Source organism: Haliotis asinina, chromosome 3 (genome assembly GCF_037392515.1).
Source record: "Haliotis asinina isolate JCU_RB_2024 chromosome 3, JCU_Hal_asi_v2, whole genome shotgun sequence".
Classification (NCBI taxonomy): Eukaryota; Metazoa; Mollusca; class Gastropoda; order Lepetellida; family Haliotidae; genus Haliotis; species Haliotis asinina.
In genome coordinates, this window is record NC_090282.1 from 74417095 (window position 1) to 74444129 (window position 27035).

The 27035-nt window shown below is 35.8% G+C and overlaps 1 long non-coding RNA gene across 2 annotated transcripts in view; it reads left to right on the plus strand.

Moving 5' to 3' along the window:
* LOC137278448 (uncharacterized) overlaps window positions 1-27035 on the plus strand; it is a 106045-nt gene that overhangs the window by 30777 nt on the left and 48233 nt on the right. The window contains exon 3 of one of the 2 annotated variants that reach the window (XR_010956661.1): window positions 20781-20792. The exons of the other annotated variant lie outside the window; for it this stretch is intronic. This is a non-coding gene — a long non-coding RNA (uncharacterized lncRNA). Of the gene's footprint in view, window positions 1-20780; window positions 20793-27035 lie in introns of those variants that run through there. 2 annotated transcript variants of the gene reach the window in all.

Below are 27035 nucleotides of genomic sequence, written 5' to 3' on the forward strand. Positions count from 1 at the left end.
CATCCATTTGTCAGTTGAAGTGTAAGTACAGATTTTCATTTCATTATTATGTGGGCAGTTTGTTACAGTGTGAAAAGAAACAGTTTGATCATTTAAAAATTGGGCTGTTCCACTCATCTATAATTAGATATTTTGAAGTATTATTAACAACTAAGTAAATTCTGAAAAGCCTTATTAGCAAGTGTTGTTTAAACAGCAAATTGATTGAGTATTAATACAGCAGGGTGAAGAATATACATGTTTGTAACATTATTTGTGAGGAAACTAGTATTGTCTGTAGTATGCTGGTGTGAATTCAATGTTTTTCAGGAATGTGGTTAGTTAGGGTGTACGAAGCTGCCTTCCGTTAACATCACTGATATAATTCTAACATTTAAAAATATATTTTGAAATTTAGCCAACCTTTAAACAATATGTGACATCATGAGGATATACACAACGTGAACCTTGCAAACAATTACTGCATGTTTTGTACATGCAGCCCAGGTATAATATATCACTCAGCCATATGGCATGTTTGCAACTGATATACATTCACAATCATAATTGTCTAAATGTGGATAGGAAAATGTCTAAGAGTTGAAAAGATTTAAGAATATTTGCTTTGCTGAAAACACAATGACCATGAACAGATACTATCCAGCTAATAGTGTGTAGTACAAAAAGAGGTTTCCTCTCATGTGACCATGTATGGAGCTACTCTATGTTAGGGCTCCATCACCACTTTGTTTTATTTCAGTGCTTATTACCCATGTTTACTTCTTGCTCTGTGTTTTGAATACATCACTGGCATTAATAATGTTGCTGTCTATCCGTTATTCTTTCAAAGCTGTATACACCCATTAAAATTAGTGTTTTATATATATTCTAGAGCAAACTTGTTCAAAGTATTGCACTGTAAAGAATCGGCTGTAATGACTTGGTTCGATTCATTGAAAATTGAATCTTACACCTTTTAGTTTCAATTTTCAATAACCATTATCACTATTTTGATATGAAATTTGAATATTTGTTTCAATTATTTCGACATGGTCAGCACGTAATATTTGCGTCAACTCATACACTTTGGAGTCCTGAAATAAGGCGAAATGCCATGCTAATTATCCAATGAGAATTGTTGTTTGTAGACACCAGCAAGTTGACAATAGATTTCACAACGAAAAGAGGCTGACTGAGACTTCATTGAAATGTGATGTTTTAACTTGTACATGTTCACCTATCATGTACACTTGCTATGGCATTCAGAATGTAACATGGTTATGATGTCAGAATTTTGTTGTTTCTCTATCTGAGATAGAAAATATACTCTACCCTGATAAAATGATCCAACAGATGTGTGTTTGTACTGTAACATTGTCAATGAAATTCTTTCATATATAGACCCAGGTTAGATCTTCAGTAACCCAGGCTTGACACATGTCATTGCATTCAAACTGCATAGATCAATGCTCATTCACTGGATTGTCTGGTCCAGACTTGATTATATAAAGACTGATGCCACACAGATGGAATATTGATGAGTGTGGCATAAAACTAAACCCACCCACTCACTCTTTTATGTATGAAATTATGCCATCCCGCCAGTCGAGGTCACTGAGACGACACTCACACAGATAAATGTGATGTGACAAATAACCCCCATAACAATAGCCCACACTTTGCCTGAAAATATCTCTAGATATAACTGTCACGCAAAGATAAAAATGTTTAGATTAATACAATCCACCACTTCTCTTGAAAGTCAAGAGGATCGTTCCAGCCATACTTTGATGCAAGTGTGGATTAGGCAGTACATGCACTTTTTGGAACATGATATGTAGAAATATATATTGGGCCAAGAAACACATAAAATGAAAAAATCGTGACACAATTTTCAATTTGTACATAATTCAGTCTCTTTTTTAGACAGTACATTATAATGCAGTGTGTTAAAGAATTATGTTTGCTGAACATAAGGATATGATTCTGTATAATACAGATAAACTTTATGGAAAACATCATCTTTATTTCATGAGTATCTTCAAAAATGTCAATGTCATTCTGTTTGTCAATGGTACAAGTGTCTGTATCGAATGTTTTCTATGTCTTAATTCCCAACTTCTAAAATGCCACAAAGAACCTAAAATTCTTATAAATTGGTTTCAGATTGAACTGTTTGGAAAACAGTGAATACATAAAGCTGTTTCATATTCAGCAAAAATTACAAACATTAACTAACATCACTCTAACACTACTGTCATGGCTATATATTGAAATGAAAGTTTAAAGAAAAACATCTAAATGTTCCTATTTCATTGTTTGTTTCATTTTTAACTTACATTACATCAACGATAATTTTTCACTGAAAAGATGACAAGCCAGTCTATATGGCAGAAAGCATAAAGTGTGTTTGGAATTTTAGGCAAATACATTCGATCCTGATAACAGTTTACTACTGGAAGGTTGAGAACAGTTGTTACCATAACACCTGTGAAATATCAGTCATATTTCGCTGCTGTTTTTCTACCAGCCTGACAACAGTATTACTGTGCAGTTTAAGATCCACTAACAAAGGGCATAGAAGTGGTCATTGTTCTGTCGTGGTACATGAATTGAGCTTATGAGGGCTTGCTTGAATTATGAACCGTATAGCCTAAGCCTATTTCACTGTTACAAAATCTACTGTAATGCCTCTGTGTTTTCATTGTGAGCATGGTAAAGGGATATGGTAAAGTAGTGTTTTAAAATGTGTGAGGATTATTGACATGAAGCTCATGTAGTGTTTGAATGGCTGTTGTGATGGTTATTTCATATATTGACAACTTAACAAGGTATATTTTTATGATCACTTGATAATATTATTGTACTGCTGGTCAGTCCTGGTGTTTACATATGCAGTTTATGCAGTTTGGGAGCATATTGGGAGAAGACAGAATGATTTCAAATTTTCAGATTAATGAACATCTGAAATTTTAATGGAAATACCAAAACTTTTTAATGTTCAATAATTTATGGAAGGAATTATGGGATTATGAGTTTGGATTTAATCTTGAATTTAGATTCCACTAAATCTTTATTTCATAATATCAAAAATATTAAGAAGGCATTTTCCTTCTTTAGATGTTTTTTTCATTTGAATGTTTTGTTTGTCCTTGGTAAACCTAAATACAGGAGTGGGACAAAACTCACCAGTCAACATGATATTCCTTCAAAATATTAAAAACTGGTTTACTTTTGTAAGTTTATATGAAGTGTATATGGGGTAAAAACAATCTAAAAAAAAATTTTCTTGTGAGGTTACATTTTTGGCCAATTCAAGCATTGGGATTTTATTTTTTGAGTGGGGAACATTGTTATTTTTTTTTCGTATTGAAAAAATATGACTGGCAGATCCATAAACAAGAATAAAATTGGTTGGGTCTTATCATGTAAAACCAGGGGACCTGAGATGACAAATTTGTCATTTCTTTCTTAATGATTGTGGTACAAATAGCGAAGGACATCATATTTTAGTTTTGAAATGAAAATGCTTCTGCACGGTTGGATTTTTGACTTGGCAGACCAAGTGTGACCTCACCCTTATAGATAAATTGTACAGTTGTCATTCTGTTGTCTGCTTTGCCCACTTTGGTTTATTTTCAACCATGATAAAGCCGAAAAGTTGCAGGATCTAGTACTATGGGAAATGCTATAAATATGCTTTTCTGGTATTGCATCCTAAATACAAGTCCTAAACTCTTATGTTGTAAGTATTAATCTGGATCATTGAGTTAGGTCATGTGACAGTTTTTGGATGGTTAGCGATTTCACACTCTGATCCTAATATTCATCTGCTTGTGGATAATGCTTGGTTGGCTGGCTGGTTTGTTGTTTAATGCTATACTCAGCAATATTCCAGCTATATCACAGCAGTCTGTAACTAATCGAGTTTCCACCAGACAATCCAGTGATCAACAGCATGAGCACTGATCTACGTAATTGCACTTTGTTTGTTGATGCCACACTCAGCAATATTCAAGTTATATGGCAGCGGTCTGTAAATAATTAAGTCTGGACCAGACAATCCAGGGACTGAAACCGCGAGTATTGATCTACACAACTGAGATACGATGACATGGACTAAAACATTATGTACAATGGACTAGAACATAATATACAATGGACTAAAACATGTACAATGGACTAGAACATAATATACAATGGACTAGAACATACGGTACAATGGAGCCAATACAACCAGTATGGTATGACTACGACTTCCTTTTACACTATGAAACAAATATGGTTTCTCTTCAAGTTGGCCTCAGTGGAAATGCAAGTGTAAAATATTTATTTATATGTATATTGATTTTGTTTCCCTATAAGCTCAAATTTTAGCAATTCATATCAAAGATATGTTGAAACATTGGATGCAAGCACACAGACGTGACACATTTGAATATGTTTTTCTGATTGTCTGTTTTGAGTCACTTTGGTCACTATTTACAGACTATTCATCATTTAATGCACCTAATGCAAGTATTAGGTAACTATGGTAACAAAAGTCATTTCCAGCTTTTTTAATTACATGATTGGAAAGTTAATTTTGATTACCCATCTTGAGTTGTGATAGTTAACTATTTGCAGACTATTGGTAAATTACAGTATTTATTGCAAGTATTTCGTAACTATGGTAACACTAGTTGAGTAATCATATTCAGCTTTTTTTATTTAAAGATCGGAAAATTAGTTTTGATTATCCGTCCTGAGTTGTGATGGTCAACTACTTGCTGACTATTCATCATTTACAGAATTTATTGCAATTATTTCGTAACTATGGTAACACTTAGTGAGTCTGAGTAGTCATTCTCAGGTTATTTTGATTAAAAGATCAGAGAGGTAATTTAGATTTTCTCAGTCAGCTACCTTTTGTTCAGTCAGATAAAGGCTGTGATGTAGAATTGATTAAAGTTCTTGGCATTTCATGCTGTGTAATGTTAGCTTCAATTAACTTACCTCTCAAACCTTTTAGATAATTACTGTTTGTTTCTGGACCATAAATGTAATATTTCACTTCAAGATGCCAATAGCTTCATTTAGCCATACCTTGTTCTGTAGTACTTAATTGGAACAAAAAATGATAATGTTTTCCTTAATATGGTACAACTATAAAACAGATCTTTTTCATGAATAAAATCAATTACTTTATGAACATTTTACTCAGGGAATATTCATCTTTTCTTTATGAAATGATTATTTATTGTGTCCAATCCGTACAGAAGCCTCCCTCTGTGGGATTATTGATGTTGTTAATGCTTCATTAATGCACTGATTCAAAGTTCAGTGTATAAGCTAAAATCGACCTTGTCTCAGACGTATGCTAAAGCACTCAGTGAACACACATAATAAAAAGCCCCATAAGCCTCTTTGTACCCATGGAAGACCTGCTCAGCCTGCATGGACGTTCACTACACATAATCTTGATGTACTCGCAACTCTAGACTAGTTAATAACCACTTCTGTGACTAAATAAGTACTCTGTAATGTTTATATTAATTTGTTACAAAACAAAAAAAGAACTTTTCGATCGCCGTGAATATGTGAGTACAGGTAGGTAACAGTACAACATAATCAGGCAGAGTGATATTTGCAGAGTTGTTTGGAGTGAGTGAAGGAGTTTAGTTTTATGTTCCTTTTAGTAATATTAGAGCAATATTATGGCAGGGGACATTAGAAATGGGCTTCACTCATTGTACCCAAGATTTGTAAAGAGTATCAGTTGGTAGCCCAGCCATGTGGTTGAGGGATCACTTGTCTCAACAGAGGACTCGGTTTGATTCCTTTTAGTGAACATTTTTCAGGAAACAGCAATATTGCTGGAATATTTCATAAAATTATACTGCCTCACTGCCTCAGTGGAGACATTTGAATTTTACTTGCAATTTATTTTGGGTCTAATTCCTTTTTAATTTCTATCATGTAGTGTTAACTTAATTATTTGTCACTAAGAATCATGCTTGTACAAGTCATGGAATCTGTTAACTTGAACAGATTTAGCGATAACTAAATTGTCAGGTTAATATTACAGTGGTATTCTACAGCAAGAACATGGTTTATAATAAAATTAAAATTAGAATAAATTTTAAAAATAATTTACGTACAAAATGTTTTATTTATTTTGAAGAAAGGCAAATTAAAAAAATGGTTGAAGGGTGGTGCTTTATAGTTCAAGAGGCTTATAGTGCAGGTGCCTCATAGTGGAGGTGCCTTATAGTACACATGCCTCATAGTGCAGATGCCTCATAGTACCGGTGCCTTATAGCTGGAGGTATAGTCAGCCTTATAGAACTGCCAGGAAACTTTTTGAGAGATAAAGACTGTTCATGACAACCAAGGGTGGTAACTCTGTATCATACCTCCAGTACAGATTCGCCACAGCAATATTTAACATTACTTAGGAAAGCCTCAGTCATTTGATGCCACAAACTCTGTAACAATTGTCAAAACCATCTCTACTGCAACATGGCAATTTGTTCATTGGTTTTCACTGTACTTTGGACATGATACTCCTGATATCAATCACTGGTTTGTGTGACTCAGTTATTTACAGAGGGCTATGATGTAGTTGGAATGTACTAGATGTTTATGTAGCATTCACTCACTGAAACATAATGAAATGAATATGTTTGGAACAGATTGCACTACTTTTTCAGATCAATCCCAATCTATGCTAAGCTGCTTTAACTACCTGTACCTGCAGGCAAGGAATTTGTGAGCCGTGTTGAAACAACTATTCTGTAAGCCTCTTTGTGAGCAGGCCAAGGAAGGGAATATATGAAGCATGAAACAAAAAAAAACCCATGTATGTATTTTTTATGACCGTATTTATTTTTATTAGGTCTTTGAGGAGTTACCAAGTGTGTAGGTTGGTTGAACAAAGCTTTGCAATGGCAGTCTTGAAAGCGAAGCATCTAGATTGATGGTTGTATGACTTTGCCAGCTCTCATCATGTGAAAGAAATTGTTTGTTGACAGCATAATGAATTGTTGCTACAGTCATCCCTTGCAATAATGTCCTTCGCAATACAGCAGTTTCAGCCTTGAAGTTTTGTAAATCATTTATCATCCCTCACAATAACATCCTAAGCAATACAGTGGTCTCACCCTTGAAGTCTTGTAAATCATGTTTCAACCCTTATAATAACGTCCTTCACAATGTAGCAGTTTCAGCCTTGCAGATTTGTAAATTATTTATCATCCCTCTTAATAACGTCCTTCTCAATACAGCAGTTTCAGCCTTGAAGTCTTGTAAATCATTTATCATCCCTTGCAGTAACGTCCTTCGCTATTCAGTGGTTTCAGCCTTGAAGTTGTGTAAATCATTTATCATCCCTCGCAATTTCAGCCTTTGTAATATGAATTCTGATTGACAATTGAAGTCTTGCACATCAGTTATCATTGCTCTTCATGCATATTGACTGTGCCAGTTGTAGTCATGAAAATCACGAGAATTCAGAAAGTTTTCATCTGGAGAATCATATTTTATGGAGAGTACAAGACTTCAACAGGCCAGTCTGTTTCCATGGAAACTACCAGTAACCATTACTGGTTTTCATGGTGTCTTCGCTCTCATTGTTTTTACAAAATATCCTTCATGTCACAGCAGGAAATATTTATTTCCAAATGAACTGATGTTGGACATGGTACACTGGATAGATACATTATCTTATTATTAATGCTTAATCCCATGACAATAGAGCACATTCAAGACAGCAGTAACATTGATGACAGATTTGACATAAGACAAACAGTGACACAGCTAAAATAATGATTAACCAGTAGAGTAAGTGAAATATGTTGTTCCATGCAAGACCTTTGTATCGCTGAACAGAGAATGAGAAGAAGCATGATCATGTTTCTGTTTTCACCATACAGCCAGATTGCTGCTTGTGCTGGGAAAGTGATATGTTTTAGTGTCTATCAATATTTCTGGAACATATTTTGTCATTATTGTAATCCTTTAATGGGCCTCTCTGGGGGATCAGGCAATTACTAAAATTATGACTGGTATGTGTCCTGTCTCCGATATCAAGTATAATGTACATCAGAGAGTTGAGATAACCAAGGGACTCTTACTGACAGTTGTGGGCAGGATACGCTCACCTTTTAGCGAACAGCTGGTGTCATCACTATTTCATAATGATTCATAAACACATGCTCTGTCATTGTATTGCATGGTGACAATCACTGAATTGTATGAGCCAGACTCAATTTGTTTATAAACAATGTCACACATCTGTAATAATGCTGAAACAAATATATGTATATACTCCTGATACAGCACAATTGTACTATCAACTCTGTTTTTAGCAGAGATTTCTTATAAATGTGGAAATGTGTTTTTTTGCCATGTTGATAACAAGGGATAGTCATATTAGCAACACCTAGTCCTTATTTAAGTCAACAGATACAGTCGTATCCATTCTGGATTTTTTACCTTTTCTGCAAATACCTGGTGTTGTCTTTGACTTTCAGTTGTCAGTTTATATTGTTTTTATCACTAATTTGCCTTTTATCCTCAGTTGGATCTGTTTCATGTGAAATCAAGACTTGTTGAATAAACATTTTATGTTTACTCCAGACTCTTTTCCCCACTTAAAGGGCACATGGAGATCTGGGTCCTTGGCAACCAATGCTCAGACTCACTGTCTTTGTTGGCAGATATCACTGAATCTCCACTCCTTTGATCAATGCTCATGTTTTTGATCACTGGATCAAACTTGATTATTTACAGACAGATGCTGATAGCTGGAATTTTGTCATTTGGAGCATTAAACAACCAACCAGCGACAACTCCGTATGCTGGTGTAGGGTAAACAATGCACTGTTGTGGAAATCTGTGTTGTTGTGTGGGAAAGGTGGATCATTTTATGGCCCAGACAGGTGAAGTTGTGCTTGATCGATTGGTAATAGTGATCTTCACTTCAGATGCCTAATGTGCATTTATATCTTTATTGTCCTCATCTTTGTGACTGCATTGATGTTCCCTCTTTATCTTCGTATCTTGACCTCATCTGAGTACTTCTTTTCAGAACATCTTCACTGCCTTTGTCATGGCCATGTCAATCAGATTTGTTTAATACATTTTCCCTGCTGTGAACATATATTCACTCTTTCTCCTCTCATGATACCCTGCATTCTTACTGTGTGCCCTACATGTGTTCCCCGTCTATCTTCCCCAATCTTATCCCTATTAATCATCCTCCTGAACTTCATCTTTATTGGCAGTTATGCTCTTCCTTTATCCCCCTGACCTAATCGTCATTTTGCTTCTTCTATACAGCTACATTGTCACTTTGGCTAAGAGTAACCTATAAGAAGCTCTTGCCATTTCCTCTCTGACCTTGTACTCAATCCTCAACACTAACCCTTAGTCTCTAAAAACAGGAAACATTTATAGCACCAAACAATGCCTCTGCGGTATTGGAGATTCATGAAGGTAGGGGAAATCTGCTTGTTTCGTTTAGGACTTTTGTATAGCAGGAAGGGCTTATTGGAAAAGAAAATAATGTGGTTGAGGGACAATGAAATAGATTTTACCATACATCAGCTTGTGAGACTCACTCACTCACTCACTCACTCACTCAGGTCTTGAATGATTACAGGGCAGTGGGGTAGCCTAGTGGTTAAAGCATTCGCTCGTCACACCGGAGACCCGGGTTCGATTCCCCACATGGGTACAATGTGTGAAGCCCATTTTCTGGTGTCCCCCGCCGTGATATTGCTGGAATATTGCTAAAAAGCGGCGTAAAACTAAAACTCACTCACTCACTCACTTGAATGATTACCCACCAAAACCCATCCAATATATGTCCATTTTGATTCCAAACCCATAACAAAGGTGTGCTACACCTGACCTAGAATTAAATGCCTAAGTCTTCGCTCACAGCTTTTGCATCATGTCCTCAGCCGAAACTATGTCCTCAAAACCTGACAATGCTGGTGCTCTGTCACCTTTCAAAATGGCCTGGTCACAATGATTAACCATTTTCAACTTAAGGTATGGCTGGCATTCAGTTGGAATTGATCCATCTGTACTAATGTCCTAGCCTTTGGAAGTTGTGACAAACACAGTTCCAGGCAGACCAACGGCTCGTCTCTATGCCAACCAATAACAGGTACATGCACACAAATATTGATCACCTAGGAAGTTGCTGCTGAGGAGAACTCTACTCCCAGTGATACAGGCAGAAACATTAACGTTTTGAGACAACAGACCAGCTCATTGATCTGAAATTTGTGAATTTACTTCAGAAATAGTTTCTTTGACATACAAAATAAAATAAATTTTGAGTGTCAGCGCCTTTGTCATACAAGTTGGTACTAGCATATATTTATGTGTGTGTATGCGTGATGCATTGTGGGACTGTATTCTCTGCGTAGTCGTAGCCAGGAATACTTAGCTAAGTGATCAGTCATGCAACATGACCGGCTAGTTCGGAGGGTCGTGGACAGACTTATTGATGTAAGTATGTCCTGGTCAAGGTACTAACATTATTTCATGGAGCTGTGTCCATGAGACGTGTTAAGCATTTAATTCTAAGGGAATACATACAGTTGTCCAGCTTAAGGTAAGTTTAAAATGCTTTTTCATCATTTAAGAATTTAAGAAGACGTTCTTGAAGACATAAAATATTATTGTGTTTTACTTCTTGTATTTATTTGTGATGTTTATATGATGAAATTCATTAGAATGAGTTTTATTGACAGCATATTAATTTCAGAGTCAAGTATTCTCAGCCTCCCAATTTGATTTTATTAACTATGCTAGACAGAAGATTACAGATGATCTTTTTGTTGTATAGTCATTAAGTGTAATCCCACATTTCTCATGGTGTAGATTTATGACTTGAATAATTCCTTCTCCAGTAAAGTTAAAGTTTTGGCTGGTTTGTCATATTTTATGTGTATTAATGTCAGGGTCCAATTTTCAGAACTGTTGAATTGTAGAAGTCATAAGAAATGAAAGTCCCTTGGGTACTATTTATCATAATTTTAGTTAACAAAATTGATGTTTCCACAATTATTCTTGCATACAGTAGACTGAAGTACCAATGTGATAAGTTTAAATGCAACTACAAATATTTTGTTTTTAAAAAAAACACTTAATAATATATTTGAAATGTCCTTTGTTCAACTGTACTGACCAGAAATTGTACAGAATGTGAAACTGCATTGATACATGTTGAAAATGTCTTGAAATAAAAAACAAAATAACAAACATATTTTCATAAAATCCTTGTTATTTCATATATCTTTCTAAAATTTCTTTAGGAGTATGTACAGTTTCAGTGCACATCAACTCATCACCTAAGTACCATAACATGTAAGTTTTGCCAGGGCTGTCCTCTAACTAACAGGTTGAAATTTCATGTTGAAACATTATCTGTATGACTACACAACCTCTAGAGGTAGATATGAATGTTTTGACACCATTTTGTAATGTTTAATTTATTCTGATATAATTCAGAGTCTTGTATTTATCTTGACTTAATAAACTGTTGAAATGAAAATGAACTGGGCAACGAAACAAAGTTTGTTGAAGGTAGGCCAAGACTCATGCTTTTCTTTATGCTTTATGAGTATCAAATGGATGCTTTATAAATTGTGTATGTACAAGACATGTCAAACCTCAACATACTCTTAGGTTTAATGAAGAATAACAAAAGGGTACTTTGTGCATATACTGAGGGGAAAAAATAAGGGATCACATGTAAGGACAAGTGTGTGGTTATTATTTTATGCAAGGTTTTTTCATGAGCTTTGTATTGCATAGCTTATGAAGAAGCTTGAACAAAAATAGGGAACACTTGTGTTTTCATTTGATCCCATATTAATTTTTCTTCAGTATATAAACAGTAAATTAACGGTTGCACTCAGTTTACCTGTTTGTAGACTTGACTTTACAAGGATTCCAGGTTCAAGATGCTGAAGGATGTCTCCTAAAGGGTCTTGACATTATTTAATCAAATAATTTGTCTATAGACATGATATTTGTCACAGATGGAATGAAACCTAAAAATATTAGAAATATATATTTTACATAATATCCAGTAGGTATCTAACTGTACATCCCTGGAATGTATAAAAATAACAGCACTTTGGTTTAGGTGCTGCAGGGATTATGGACAAGTAGACTTGATAACTGAATATATTCATAGCATAACTACAAACTAAAGCATTAGCAATGTTATTTAATTTCATTTATAACATTAGTGTTTGTAGGTATCTCCAGACAAACAGAATTTATTCATATATCACCATGAGTTTAACGATACTAAAATGCTTTTACGTAACCGAGTCTAACGACTGTCTTGATAGGTCTTGGCATTGCCACTTTTACCTTTAGCCAGTTGTAATTAATCCTGAAATAATATTTATTTTTATACATTGGAAGTTATTTTGGCTGACTTAGGAAAGTTGAGTATATGTTCAGACATTATTTAATGGACTTTCAAGCAATGCATGCAATACACTGTCCTCATCTTAATCTATATTCATGCAATTTTGGAATATAGCAATAGAAACATTCTCATCTTTTGATCTTCTGTTAGACTGAATTGCTGTACTAGATCTAAAGTTTTCATCGATCTTTGTTGCTGAACAGAAGTTAATTTTTTACCATTTATAACCTACTTTTAAACTTTATACATACTTGTTTCTAACGATGAACTGTTTAATTTTAGGCATTTGTTTTGTGTCACAGTTCAGTAATGCACTAAGATGTAGTGATTATTCTTTTGGTAACAATGTGGAAGGGAAGTAATTCAGTTTAGAAGGGATTCTATCAAGCCAACAGTTTATTTGTTTCTCTTAAAATTTTACCCGTTCATCTATGTGGTCTCTTTATCTTATTTTCTTTTGTCTGATGATAGCAACAAATGTGACCCTTCTTGTGGACCCTCTCGTGAACCTTTTTGTGAACCCTCTTGTGAACCTTTTTGTGGACCCTCTTGTAAACCTTTTTGTGAACCCCCTTGTAAACCTTTTCATGGGGCTTCTCGTGAACCTTCTCATGAACCTTCTCATGAACCTTCTCGTGAACCTTCCTGTGAACTCTCTTGTAAACATTTTCATGGGGCTTCTTGTGGACCCTCTCGTGAACCTTTTTGTGAACCCCCTTGTAAACCTTTTCATGGGGCTTCTTGTGAGCCTACTCGTGAACCTTCTCATGAACCTTCTCGTGAACCTTTTTGTGAACCCCCTTGTAAACCTTTTCATGGGGCTTCTTGTGAGCCTACTCGTGAACCTTCTCATGAACCTTCTCGTGAACCTTTTTGTGAACCCCCTTGTAAACCTTTTCATGGGGCTTCTTGTGAGCCTACTCGTGAACCTTCTCATGAACCTTCTCGTGAACCTTCCTGTGAACTCTCTTGTAAACCTTTTCATGGGGCTTCTTGTGAGCCTACTTGTGAACCTTCTCATGAACCTTCTCGTGAACCTTCTTGTGAACTCTCTTGTAAACCTTTTCATGGGGCTTCTTGTGAGCCTACTCGTGAACCTTCTCATGAACCTTCTCGTGAACCTTCCTGTGAACTCTCTTGTAAACATTTTCATGGACCTTCTCGTGAACCTACTCATGAACCTTCTCGTAAAACTTTTCATGAATCTTCTCATGAACCTTCTTGAGAACTCTCTTGTAAACCTTTTCATGGACCTTCTTGTGAACCTACTCATGAACCTTCTCGTAAAACTTTTCATGAATCTTCTCATGAACCCTCTTGAGAACTCTCTTGTCAACCTTTTCATGGACCTTCTTGTGAACCTACTCATGAACCTTCTCACAAACCTTATTGTGAACCTTCTTATGAACCTTCTTGTGAACTTGTGTCTTGTGTCTTAAACTGAAGGTGTCAGTGGTTAGATATGCAAGACCAATACTCTCCAATCCTACTTACCTATTATTACACAGTACAAGCACACAAGTTCAATATTCATGGATTGTGTGTGACGTCAAGGCAGGAGTCATTCCCCTACTTGTGGCCCATTGTCCTGACAAAAGAACAATTGTTGAAAGAAGATTGACTTAGGGATCAATATCAGTATGTATAAGTCTTATCAGCCCAATCTGATCCGTTCACGTTATCTTCCATGCACAAGTGTCAGGAAGAATGTTGAAGGAAGCATGTTATTAAGAAACATGGTCACATGTACTATCCATGCTCTCAGGAGTGTTATGTAGTTTATGCCGTTGCTGAAATTCTTCTTCACCATCACCTCCAAAGTCAGTAACGGAGATGGTCACAGAGACACAATTTGCAGAGGTAAATCAGCAACCCATAGTTGTCCTTAGCAATACTGTTGGAGAATTTGGAAATTTCATAATAAAGTACAGACTCACTGCCTCAATGGGGGCACCCTAAATTTTACTTGCAATTTTAGATCTGTCTCTATTTTTCATTTTTCTCCTCTTGTGTTAAAACTTCTGTGACAACTGAATTTGGTGTTATTAAGAATCCAATGTTTGTTTAGATCATGGAATCTGTTGATCCAAACAATTGTTGGATCAATACGTTACAACAGTATTCTAACAGTAAGAATATGGTTTGTCATAAAATAAGGATAAATTTTAATATGTTAAATTTACAGATATTCAGATGTAATGCACATTCATTCTAAATGTGAACTGTTCAAATATAAAAAAATGTCAACCTGTGAAAACCCTGGTTAGAATTGGTCTTCAGAAACTCTTGCTTCTCATAACAAGCAACTAACCTGACTTGGTTGACATATCATCATATCCCAATTGCCCATGGTTTCAATCCCTGGATTGTCTGGTCCGGACTTGATTATTTACAGACCGCCACCATATAGCTGGAATATTGCTCAGTGTGGCATCAGCAAAGAAAGTACTTAAGTACTCAGTGGATTATCAATGGACTAGCTGAATCAGAGAATTTGTATTGCCCTTGATTGTCAATGGACTGGTTGAATCTAAATAATTTGTATTGCCTTGGATTATCAACGGACTAGCTGAATCTAAATCATTTGTTTTGTAGTTTTAAACAAAAAAGTACACAAAACACTAATGGACTTGTGCTGTTCTTACAGAGTTATCTCTTGTTGGAATAATAATGATAATTTCTTGTCAGTGAACTGATTTCATTTTGAAGAAGGTTATATTGTGTAGTGTAACTTGAAATTTCATTGCACATTCTAGCTGTGTCATGGCCAGTGTACCTGTTGGCATAACTTTTGATTGAAAACACACTGGAAAAAGATATGAATATTCATGAAAACTACATGTTGAATTAAAAGACAGAATGTCAGAGATGTTTTAACACAGAAGCTCATTTGGAACATTATGTTGTTGCATTTGTTTAATGGATTGAACTTTGAATGAAAAAGATACTTCTTCAAAAATTAAAATAGACATCAAAAGGAAAAACCCAACATGTTGCAAATCAACAACCTTGTCAGTGTCAAATTAAAGTCATCTTTGTATGTGAGTGAGTGAGTTTAGTTTTACGCTGCACTCAGCAATATTACAGCTATATGGCAGCGGTCTGTAAATAATCGAGTCTGGACCAGACAATCCAGTGATCAACAGCATGCCCGTTGATCTGCGCAATTGGAAACCGATGATATGTGCCAAACAAGTCAGCGAGCCTGACCACCTGTTAGCTGCCTCTTATGACAAGCAGGGTCGCCTTTTATGGTAGGCATGGGTTGCTGAAGGCCTGTTCTACCCCAGACCTTCACAGGTCTCTTTGTAGGTAATCAACTTAGTGTCGACAGTGCTTAGGAGCATACATGAGTCAATGCTGAAATGACTTGTTCATGGAGCAGAATGAAAGAATTCAAGTCTGTTTGAGCTATCCCAAACCTAGGTCTTACAGGTCTGTGTTTCCATTGTTCAATTAAGATTTGGTAAAGTCACCATGGTAACTGCTGCTACAAACAGGTTAGGGATGGCAAGGAAACCATGCATACACAAACATGGGATAATTAGTTCGAGTCTGTCATTGTGCATGATTATCTTTCAAAGTTCACCAAAGTGGTATGCTTTAAGAACGCCATTCTTGTTTACTTTCCTCCAACATCAATCTGCCCCACAGTAGCTGATCCACTGATGTTAAACCGAACATACTTTTTTATTACTCTTTCAGCTACAATGGATCAGGTGTCTGTGCAATTTTATTGCTTTATGTCTATGGGATTACATATCATTAAACTTATCAGTTTGTTTTTATTACCACTGCTTCTGTAATTTCTTCCTACAAGTTTTTACATGAAAACTCCAAACTGTGAATTTGGTCAATTACAGTTAAGAAAGCATTAAGCTTGTCCCGTCCCTTAGTCACATTCTTCAAAGCAAAATGGTCAGTCGTTTATTCTGAATTTGACCTTCCAATTTTGTCTTTGATCACAGGTGAGCGCCCAGTTTTACTAAATCACAAAAAAATTTGATTGATTTGGTCAGTGACTGAATCAGAAAACTGCAAGATCTCAAGGGAGAAAGTTCATATTTACATTACAGGATGTGTATCACTGTTTTGGAACAAAATTCATCAGAAAAGATGCCTGTCTTTTTGCATCAGTGAAATCATGAATGATAACGAAAACTGACTCATACTTTAGTTACGGAAGTAATAAACGCTCCCTCAGCAAGTGTGTGTATAACACCATCTTGTTCAAGGGTTGTCTGTGCAACTAGCTCCCATCACAAGCCTCCATCCAGTCTATATATATTATTCAAACGTTAGTATAAGAAGTCATCCAATCAATGGCCACGAAAGACATTTGCTGCAGATCTGATGTTGTTGCACACATGCAGCTTGGGCCTTAATTAAGTCCAACATGATTGGTATAGGTATTGCCTACAACACACGGTATGGCCACAAAGCCAGGATTTGGTGATGAGAGTTGACAACATTACCACTAAAGCCTAATGACTCTGTTCTCAGGGTGTTTTATGTTCCATCAGAGAGTAATACCACACCGTGCAGCATTACCCGTGAAACACATATTTATTTTGGTTCTTAATGCTGCTGCTGATCAAGGTTTTATAATGTTTTCTCAAGTCGTCAAGTGTCCGTTCTCTGTTAGAGTGGAAATATGGTCTTAATATGTGTGTGTTGAGTGAGTGCTTGATGTTAATCGAAACACATGAGAGTGTGTTTATGATGTTGCTGTTTCTTAGTGTGTTTTATGTTTAGTACTCAATATGTTTGTGTACATGCTTGATAATGACTCATGAATGTATTGTCTTTGAACAGTGCAATATAAAAGTATTGAACTCCATTTAGGAAATATGGCAGGACATATTTTATGCTTAATCCATAGCAGATTACTCACCCTGTTCTTGCTGTTTGAGTGAGTGAGTGAGTGAGTGAGTGAGAGTAAGTGAGTGAGTGAGTGTGAGTGAGTGAGTGAGTGAGTATTTTTGTACCACTTTCACATCACACATAAATGTTGTTTTCTGTATGCTCGTCTTTTCAACATACTCCAATACTTTTTATGTTACCTGCTGAGAAGGAATTCATTTCATATTTTGTGTTAGTAATTTTTTATCTTGAATAATGACGTTACATGTGATGTATGGAAACTACCAATGTTTTGCAAATGCAAGTCAATGGAAAGGAGATAAATTTCGTTTTCTTGTCTGCTAAATTCAAACATTCTGTCAGCTAATAATGTAGTATTTGCTAGTGCCTAACTCTGGTACTCTTTATTACGATCCAATACCTATGCTTTAAACTGTTCAAAATTAACATTGACGTCTGTAGCAAGATGAATCCATTGTTCGCTAGTCCCAAACCCATGTCCCCCTTGTGACCAGTGAACAATTTATTGTTCTTCAATATTCCTGAGATACCAAGAGAATGTGAAAAAGTTGGAAAGTTTGGTGTGACCTTATTACCCTTTCAACACTCAAGATGGTATTTTCAAATATAAATGAAATATTTTGTGGTTTATTCCAAACAGGCTTCATGTTCTACTCCAAAAATAAACTGCCAAAGAAAAGAAGTTTAAAGGACACTTGAATCTGTCATATTACTGATGTTTATCTGCCATTAAGTACATTACTGTGACAGGCTTGGGTGTTCCTCCACTTATTTCAAGTAGGATTGATGTGTGACAAATATTAATTAAAGTATATTATGCCAGACCAATTTTTATTTTTTTTTTTTCAGATCCACTGGGTGTATTTTTCAAGAATAAGAAAAAAAATTAAAGCTCATTTTCCCCACGCAAAATGTAAAATCCTTATGTGTCTTTTTGACAAGAAATGTAAATTTCCCCCAAAAATTATTTTTTGATTGTTTTTTTTCACAAAATACACTTTATAAATTGACCAAAATAAAATACTTTTAGTATTTAAAAAGGAATATAACTTTGACCAGTGATTTTTTTTTTTCAATTTTTTTCTTTCTCTCATGCCTTTAGGTTTTCTGATGACAAAAATATGTAAAGAAGGAATTAAAATGGGACTGGTTTAAAAATAAACTAATACAGTGTTCTCTAATTCAGTTGACGAGTATATCTTCAGCCTCCATCTTGCAACCATACTGTCAATGATCATTCCAAGAACACATCAGTGCTGGATTTCAGTTTCGTTCATTTGTTTCTTTATAGGCGAGTGCGTTATGTGTTCGGTATTAATATATCATTGATGGAGTTGTATTGATGTTTACAGGAAGATGTATGTTCTCTCATTGTTACATTCTAATTGTATATCTCACTGACTGATCTGTCCAAGCAACCTAATCTGTAATGAAATCATGGTGACAGATCTAAGGGTGTGACTTGGAAACACGAATTTATATTTCTTGAAGACTACATTACACAAATGATTTATGGTCCAGTGTCTTCATTAAGGATCTCTGTTTTGTTTTTCCCCTTGGATTCCCAGGTAGTTGGCATTACCTTTACAACATACCAAATGCAATTCTTTATTTTGAATTAATGATATAAGATACCATCCTCCAGATATTCATTTTCTGAATTAAAATTTTGTTTTTTTTAATTTTTCAATATTTAATATGAATATTGCCAATGACTAAAATTGAAAAAGTGAAAGTGAAGTATGTCTACTGATTAGGAACAAAGTATACATAAGACATGATATACAATCAGGTATGTCGTAAGATGAAAAGTATTTTCAATCATTCTTTATTAGAAGACATGGAACAGTGTTTGTTTTGTGTGTGTTCTGCAAACCTCTAGTTCACTAACAGATTGGATACATAAGGCTGTATGTCTTGTTTTGATTAATAACACCTAATTTCAAGTAAAAACACTTCTATGTATAAAATTCACACTGGCTTTTTCTGTTTTTTTATTCATAAAAATTGAATTTATGAAAGGATATATGGTTTGATTCACCAAATATGCAAATAAATCACCACAGGTTGTGCAGACAACCTATAATTTCCTTCTTTGAAAAATGGCAGATACTCCACACATAATGCAGTCTTCTGTTGTGGAGAGAGTAAAGCCATGATTATCAAACTGTTGATCGGTTGTGTCACACATGCCTGTTTTTTGAGGATTGTTCGAGAATATACAGAAACTATATTGACTCTACATATAATTTGCTCTGCAGGCCGGTCCAATATTATATCTTGTTTTATGGATCCACCGGTCATATTTGTTCAAGAATAAGAAAAAAATAAAAATTGATTTTCCTTGCTCAAAAAAATAAAATCCTAATGTTAATTTGATATAAATGAAATTTTCTTGAGATCAGTATTATATGAAACCGAAGCTCACTCAACTTACTTTTAGTTGATAAGCAAGCCAAAAGAGTTACCATGGAAACGTACTAGGGTTTTTGCTTTGACTGGTGATTTTTTTGTGTGTTGTTTTTTCCCACTGGCCTGTAGGTTTTCTGAGGACAAAATCTGTAAAACAAGTAATAAAACTGTTCTTTCCTTACAATATATTGTCCAAATTACAGCACGAGGAATCTTTTGAAAATGTTTTTCAATACAAGACTTATCTGTATAATTATCTAACACCTCTGTGATAGAAGGTCAAGTCAGGTGACCCTTGACTGCCTAGACTAGATACAAGAGGAATGATTGTCTGTCTCACAGACCCTGAACCAAATTATCTTCTAACTGCCTAGTCCTGCCTGCAACATTGAAGCCCTAAACGAAGCAAGTTTAATACAATATTACTTTTTTAGTTTAGAATCTGTGTTACACTGGTTCAAAAATGCAGAGATTGGATGGGATAATCTGAAATCTTCATATACCTCTGTGAAGAATTTAGGGACTTCAGGAGTTATAGAGGTCATCTGATGTGACCTTCAGAGCCATTTTTTGATCCTCATGTATCATATGATCATGACAGTCTGACTGATAGAATTTTGATGATTTGATGTCCCTACATGTTACATTTACATGCAAAGACTTTGCAGGACAAAGGTGTCGATTCATAATGTACCAAAGGTACAGAACAGTAGAATAGTATTATGTGTAGTGCTGAAATAGTATCTATAGATATGTTTAAAAATAGTGTCATAAATGTTTTGGTTTAAGTTAAATACAGCATTCATTCATCCATTTCAGAATGTTCTTTGAAAACCTGTTACAGTTATTATTCCTGCAATGAAATAATCTAAAACAAGCACAGACTTATTACTTTGAGACATTTTGAAAAGTCAGGCATACTATCATCTTTCAAATATATGTAATTAAACCATGGGACACTGTGATCCTACTGTGAAAATTAGTTGCTTTCAAGAACATTGCTTGAAATAAACCTCCCTTACAGTTTAGCAACGGAAGCTGTTCACCTTATACCTTCAGGCAGTGGTGTTTTATTAAAGAGTTCCAAATGGAGTACATCCTCTATAAACATGGTATGTGCATTATATGTGCTGCTTTCTGGCAGTTGCTACACGAAGCAGAACATTACAATGAAGTATTGTTGTGGATGTTTTAGAAACCTGAGTGCCGATCAATGATGTTGCTGCAAAAATATCATTACGTTATTTAACGAACCAGTTTAATGTCTTCTTAAGTATCTTGTTCAGATAAAATGGCGATGATTTTTTAATGGGTCCATTATTGTAATTTATTGTCTATTTCTAATTAAAAGTAAAGTAGTAAAGTATTACTTTACTTTTTCCCTAGTGATGTGGAAACGACACAGTGTCTTAAGAGACCAATCTTTCCTTAAAAAGATTGCAGTGAAAAATCAATTTGACAATTAATTAAAGAACAAAAGATTTTCGTTACTGTTCTTATGGAATAATGCACATAAATGGAGAAGATAAAAAGTGGAATTGAGCTGAGGAGAAAATTTGCATGTACTACTGACAACATCTAAGGGAACTAATGATTACAGTGTCAGCTATCCTTGTGTTGTACATTTACATTATTGTACCACAGATTGGAACCCTACATTTAATCACAATGAAATTTGATTGCATGCATGAAGGGCATGTAACATATGTGCATGCATGACCAGTGTATAGAGGTGTCTGTATAGGAACTCACAATCACTAATCATTTGATTGAAACCAGACAGGCCTAAGAACGCCTACACAACACCTACACAAGACTGTCTCATTACATTCATTTTACAAGTAGATTCACCTCTGATCAGTTTATGGATAGAATTATGTGCAGCACAAAGGTGGCAGTTTTCATTATCTTCTTTTTTAACCCTGCTCTGAGCAGCAAGCCTGAGAGCATGACATTCCATGAGAATCAATGGTGTGACTCGTGATGCTGGCAATTGGGAAAACAGAAGCTGTGATATCCTCCCATTTGCCAGTTGTCACACTCCCCAGGACAAGTAAGGTCTCAGACCAGTCCACACACCTATTACCTGTTACCTATTACCTATTAGTGAATAATGGGATAGTCCATGATGACAGACATAGAAAGAGAACACAACACAATTGATTAGCACTATATATCATTACATTGCTTTTTATATGCATTTGTTTGTAAACTGATTCAAATCATTATTTAGCACTACATATCATATTATTGCATTTTATATGCATTTGTTTGCAAATTGATTCAAGTCAGTACATAGATTTCACATAACAAGAGTTTCAACCAAGCTTAATCAAATGTCCGATGGCATCAAGGAAGTCAAGTGGTGTCCTGGTACTACAGACTGGTTGGCCCTTCAAGTCTCTGTGTTCTGTTTTCCAACTCCTTGTATACTGACTTTCTGGTATGAGGAGCTGCACCGAAGATGATCCGAGACAGCTTGACTCGGTCTGCAGACTCGATCTTGCAGATGACAGTGATCAACCTATAAATGTTCAGATGGTCGTATGGCAAGGTCCGGTTTAGTGTGTTGTGGAAGCCCTTGAGATAACTGTTACTATACTGTCCTCTGGTCTGGTGGTGGCTCCATAGGTGCATTGGAACTCCCAAGTTTTGTGTCTTGCAGCATACGGCTAGAGTTAAATGAAATAAACATCTTTTGATCTCGGCATTAGGAAACTCAGCTTCCACGGCTTGGATAGCTGCAAGTTCAAAGTCTATCTGAACCTTGCATGGAACATGTCTGTTGTGCTGTCGACATGTTGTAGAGGAATCCTTCACAAAGAACTTGTGATCTGCCTCTCTGCAATGTGAGATACTCTACTGTTTGTATAACAGCCATGTGCAGGGGTCACGACGTGTCGTATATTGTAAATGATGTATTCTCAGCATGACTGAGGTAACACAGCTGTCTTTAGAAGCAAAGGTCATCTCAAGATAAAAACAACTGAATGTAGATATTAAATGCTAATTATAAACACATTTTTAATTAAACAAATATTTCTTCAGTGAAAAATACATGAAAATATCGTGCTCTTGTTCCCTTCAATCTATCTGATATAAAAGCTGCTTTATTATAAATCCTCGTACTGAGCAGTTTGGGCTAGTCCATTATAGCAGTAATTAAATCCCAACCTGACTGTGTAACAACTGGCAATATCAGAGTGTGTAACAACTGGCATGTGTAACAAATGGGAGACAACGGAAGGGGTAGGCCTGGTCTGAGGAAACAACAGGTATGGGCTATGAGCCAGCACTGTTACACCATACAGAGCTCCAGGTAGGATTTAGTTCCTGTGAGTGCTGTATCAACTGTATTGTTTGGGAATGGGTATTATGAATGCCCTTTCACTTCATATTCCTTTACCCATTGCTTTCAGATATGTGGAGGTTTCAGTGATTTTACTTAGCTAAGTATATGTCACTGAGTATGTTTACTACTAGCAGACATGTACTGCCTTATGTCATACCTACTCAGAATCTACGTAAATATTGCGTATCTCACATTTTAATTGCACATTTGGTCCACGACAATTATTTTTCAATGCATAATTGGAAATTTTCTATGTGTATTTTAACTTGAGAATTCACCCGAGTGTTTTGTGATATCAAATATATCACCAAGAGTTGATAAAGTCACAAATGTCGGAGGCTTGTCAAGGATCTTTTTTTTTATCAATGAGTGTTGATATATTTATATCAGAAGATACTTGGTTGAGATTATATTTTTCATCAAATATCACTCTTCATTAGTTTTCATGACATTTCTAAACATGGTGCTGCCATTAGACTTGTAGTGCAGCAGTGTTATAGCATTGTGATGTCATCAAGATCATGATGTCATAGCATTGTGATGTCATCAAGATCATGATGTCATAGCATTGTCAGGGCAAAATCTACTGTGATATTTCCTAGGAGACATCATTTGATCTCACATAAGTAATAAGTGAATGCAGTTTTGGAAGATATAGCATTTATTTAGTCCAGTTACTACTTAAAATAGTGTCAAATATGTCAAGCCCAAAAGGTTAGAGTGTCTGTCATGTAAATGACTTTTCTTCTCTTTAAGATGAACACTGTTTCATGTCATTGTTTATTTCAATACATTTACTCATGTCAGGGTTCATACATTGTAGAATTTACTAAGACTGGCTAGGAAACTGTTGTCCATGGACCATATGTTTATGCTGTGGAAGTTTTGGCATGTGAACTTTCTCCAAGGTCTGTGATGCCAGCTATTTTGTTCATATCCTGGAATCATAACCTCTGAATGGATTTAATGAAAAACAGATTTCTTTGTCATCCAACTGATGCATGCACCATTTGCTTGTCGTGGTTGAGACAACATGTTTGGAACATTGTGTTCAAGTATTTCAGGTTTGCATTAATAATTGAAGAGTTGTGTCGTCTGCATGAAAACATTCAAACATGCATGAAAAATACTCCAATAATATCAGATGTCCTGCATTGTTTCCTGCTTCGATCTGTTTTTCAGCAGGTTCTTTTTTGTGTGCTTTATTGGAAGCAGGTTTTCTGAACAAGATGTTTACAATTTATCACATCAGTGTCTAGGGGCAACAAAGTGTTGAATGTAGCACTCAAAACAGCAGTTGTGGCCTGAAGTGGAATAATTGCTTGGCAGAGTTATCTCCTTTAGTTATAACTGGAATTGATGTTGTGTCAAGCCAGATTTTGCAGTTATGGTTCTCTGTCCATCAGAAAAATAATTGTGTTCATGATGGACTAACTCTTAGACTGTGGAAATAGTATTTGCCAGAAAGAAAAACTCCTGTGTAATGGAAAAGGAACACTTGAATGAGCATGGCGATTCATAACCAGGGAAAATCTAGACTTGCTTATTCATGGATTTAGAATGGTAGAAAGGAAGAAAGGACTAGCCAGAAGGGAAAATTGTGAGTTACACACACTATGAGACAGACCTGTGTTAATTGGTTTTGCAAACCCATTTGCAATCTGTCAATTCTGTCTTTCCTATCACAGCCATATTTGACAGTTTGCTCACTTAAAGGACACAGAAATCTAACAACAACATCTGTTCTTTTTAATGCAGGATGCATTTTATTTCTCTTCATATATTTTATGATGAAATGTTGTGGTAACCCCTGTGAAGTTACTTTGTATGACAAATGTTGAACAATGTTGAATGTGTGTTTGACAACATAGACAAAGAGAGCACACAGAGCAGCATTTGTCACTTTTACATCCTCTGTATGAGGAAAGTTATTTGAGAAGGGAAGTTTGGTTGTGAGGCAGATGCATCCTCCATAGTTTGGTAAACCTGCACTCACCCTGGATTAATGCCCATTGTTCTTGCAATCAGCAGTTACCTGCCCTTGAATTGATATGCCATGAAATTACCAATGGACCAATGAGAATGCATGTGACAAAGCAGCCTCAAGGATGGGTTGGTAACATCAACAACATGGCAGTAAACTGTGAGAGCTATCATGTCTGCAATATCACTTTAGTGTCATGCTATCATACTAGTTACTTATTGAGGGAATGTACATGTTCTGAAGATCGGTTGATATCAGTTCTTCACCGCAGAGCTAGGACGGTGAGATAGCCTAATGATTAAGGCATTCACTTGTCAGGTTCAATTCCCCACATGATGCATGTGTGACGCCCATTTCTGGTGTTCCCTGTCATGATACTGCTGGAATATTGCTAAAAGTGGTGTATAAACCTACTCACTCACAGCAGAACCACAGTGATATCCGTAATGTCAGTTATGGAGTGTGCAGTCAACACATGGTAAAATGGTCAATGGGAATTAGCTCACAATTAAGACATTAAGACAGTCGGTAGGGGAATTAGCTCATAATTAAGACAAAGTGTGTGTTGATGAAGACAAGGTATAGTTGAGTTCAAACTTCTTTAGCTGGTTCTACACATTCAAGAATACATGAAATTTCCAGCTCAACCCCAGGGTGTTTCCAACAAATGGCTTGGGGGTCATTCCTACGCAGAAAGTTGGAATACCAGGCTCCACTTTTACGATATAGATGTGAGCATACTATTCAGTTTTTGACAACGATGAACAGGCAAAGACTCAACAATGGGCAGATAGAGAAACAATAGCACTTCCTTGTACAGTTGATGTGATGACAGATACAGCCATGGGGGATGACCAACTGACGCCATAAATATCACATACCATAACTAATGAAATTATAAAAACTGGTTTGGTTTTAAAGTGACAAAGTGGAGCAGGGTGGCTGACACCCTGACAATAATCACACTTAACTCTCACATGACTTTTCCAAATAGTTTTTGGTATTTACTAATTTTTGGACAGTGGCTCTCCTGAGTAAGACAATATGACCGTGCTGCTAACAACCAATTGTTTACGAAAGATCATCAGCGACTCACCTCACAAGGGAAAGCTGACATTCAGCAGCTCGCATTTGCACCAATCACAAGTTGAGATTTTTTTTTCTTTGTGGTCAAAGTAGTCATCAGTTGTCATACATTCAACAGGTCATCATCAAGACTCCTCTATTATGGTTGACGGGGATTTACCAGAGAATTATACGTAACAGTACTTTGACAAGATGAACGTGAACAAAGACGTTGATGAAGACAAAGGCATAGTTGAGTTTAACTTCTTTAGATGGTTCCTAAAGACATGACAAACAAGTATACATGAATGAGGGGAACGAACTTTCAGCTTAACCTCAGAGCCTTTCCTGTGAGCAGCATAATCCTGCTCATGGTCGTCCCTAAACAGTCAAAATACTGGACTCCATGGTTTATCAGTATTGATGTGAGCATATCTGTATATACATTTTTTAACAACAATGGACAGGCAAGATTCAACAATGGACACTTCCTTCTACAGTTAGTGTGATGACCGACACAGTCAATAAAGGTCATAAATGTCATATACAGTAATTAGTGGAAGTGACAAAGAGGAATAAAATAAATGACAAGACGCTGTACTCTGTAGTAGTGATAAAAATTAAGAATGCAGAGTAAATAATGACAAATAAGTCTCATATGACTTGGTTACATAGTTTGGGGATTTTGAAAATGTTAAGACAATGACTGTCTGGAATTAGACAATATAACGGAAGTATGTGGTCATCAGGTTGACATTTTGGAAGAGTGCTTTGCTTATTTGAGTCATATTTTGCAATGTCCCCTGTATCATGAAATCAAACAGACATTAGTTGTGTTCAGAAAATGGCTTTTGGTCCAAACTACATACAATACTGTGATCGAGTACGTGCATTTTACATCAGATTTTAAATGTAAG